Here is a 2,357-nt window from a genome sequence, read left to right as displayed (position 1 = left end):
TTTAACAAAGACAAATGGAAAGTGCTCCACTTAGGAAGAAAAAATCAATTTCACACGTACAGAATGGGAAGAGACTGTCTAGGAAGGAGTATGGCAGAAAGGGATCTAGGGGTTATAGTGGACCACAAGCTAAATATGAGTCAACAGTGCGATGCTGTTGCAAAAAAAGCAAACATGATTCTAGGATGCATTAACAGGTGTGTTGTGAGCAAGACACGAGAAGTCATTCTTCCGCTCTACTCTGCTCTGGTTAGGCCTCAGCTGGAGTATTGTGTCCAGTTCTGGGCACCGCATTTCAAGAAAGATGTGGAGAAATTGGAAAGGGTCCAGAGAAGAGCAACAAGAATGATTAAAGGTCTGGAGAACATGACCTATGAAGGAAGGCTGAAAGAATTGGGTTTGTTTAGTTTGGAAAAGAGAAGACTGAGAGGGGACATGATAGCAGTTTTCAGGTATCTAAAAGGGTGTCATAAGGAGGAGGGAGAAAACTTGTTCACCTTAGCCTCTAAGGATAGAACAAGAAGCAATGGGCTTAAACTGCAGCAAGGGAGGTCTAGGTTGGACATTAGGAAAAAGTTCCTAACTGTCAGGGTGGTTAAACACTGGAATAAATTGCCGAGGGAGGTTGTGGAATCTCCATCTCTGGAGATATTTAAGAGCAGGTTCGATAAATGTCTATCCGGGATGGTCTAGACAGTATTTGGTCCTGCCATGCGGGCAGGGGACTGGACTCGATGACCTCTCGAGGTCCGTTCCAGTCCTAGAATCTATGAATCTATGATATAGAAGCAAGCAAGCAGGTGAGCCCTATAGGCTACCCCTGGGCTGTGGCAGAGAGAGAAGACGCACCCCAGCTCTCTCTCGGGGCAGCAGCTTGGGGCCAGGGAGAGGTGCTGGGCTGGGGGAGGGGGGCTTTCCCCATCCTGCACGGCCTTTGGTAGTCTGCTGCATAGTCACACAGCTTAGAAGAACTTAGTGGGTGACCCCTAGTTTTTGTCTTATAAGAAGTAGTGAATAACACTTCCTTATTCAAATTTTCCACACCAGTTATGATTTTATAGACCTCTATCATATCCCCCCTTAGTCGTTTCTTTTCCAAGCTGAAAAGTCCCAGTCTTATTAATCTCTCCTCATATGGAAGCTGTTCCATAACCCTAATAATTTCTGTTGTCCTTCTCAGTACCTCCCTTAATGATGCCCATGTCCAGCTGGGCTGCCTCTGCCTGGGGCTGGGATGGGAGCTCCTACAGCCTGATAAGGAGCCTGCCTGCAGGTAGGAGGCAGCACAGGCTGCCATGGGTTAATGACCCAAGGTTTCCCCCCACCCTGCAGTAACTAGACACTGCCAGATCCCCTTTTCCTGTTGAAAACCGGGTACCTGGCAACTTTAAATGGCACCGGGACACAGAAGAGGATGGGGGGGTCCCAGGCTGGGGGTGGGGCAAGGAAGAGTCATGTGGAGAGGTCATGTGTCCTCCCCTTTAGCTTGTGCCTGCCCAGTAATTTATGAGTGCAGGTGACACTTGCTGAACAAGGAAAGTGAGAGAGCGACAGTTTCAGCATGTGTGATGGGTAGCGGGGAAAACACTCGTTCATCGTCCTTTGCTATGTACCCCAGCTTGCTCTTCTCCTCTGTATATCATGTAATATATCAATGGAAATGTTTGATTTGCTGAATATCATTACCTTATTTTTATGCATGTATCATTTTTGTACCTAAAGTTATGAACATTGACTATGTACCAGTATTTCAAATGTGTTTGCTCCTGTGGTAGTTCCCACAAGGTAGTTTATATCCAGTCTAGACAGCATATTGTGAACGGATTATTCAAGCTGGTGGCCCCTCAGTGAACACAATGGGCTATAATGGAAGAAACTTATCCCCATCTGATGGACTTAACTGTGGACGTTCTAGCCAGAATATGGATAACGGTCCCTACAAAGACACATCGAAGCATGAAAGGATGTGTGACCAGCTCATGTAAAACTGGACTCCCTCTTGTGCCTGAATTTTCCCACTATCTGTACTGGGGGCTTTTGCTTGGAAAAAATTAAGTTCCATCCACAGGGAAGACATTATGAAAGACTCTGACTGGGCAGGTGGTCCCAGGCTGGAAAGGAGAAATCCCAGCCTGTGTATGGAGGATTGGGAAACGGTTTGTACCATTAGGGTGAGACATGGGTTGACTCAAATCCTGATTGTGATTTTGTTTTTGTTTTATTTCTTGAGGAATCTACATTGATCTGTACACTTATTACTTATAACCACTTAAAATCTACCTTTCTGTAAGGGAAATCTGCTCATGAAAAGGGGCTGGTGCATTGAGGGAGGGGCAGACTGGGTAATAAACAATAGT

This window comes from Terrapene carolina, unplaced genomic scaffold, assembly GCF_002925995.2.
Source record: "Terrapene carolina triunguis isolate 2854851 unplaced genomic scaffold, T_m_triunguis-2.0 Scaffold545, whole genome shotgun sequence".
NCBI classification, from domain to species: Eukaryota; Metazoa; Chordata; order Testudines; family Emydidae; genus Terrapene; species Terrapene triunguis.
Note: the sequence above shows the minus strand (reverse complement) of the source record.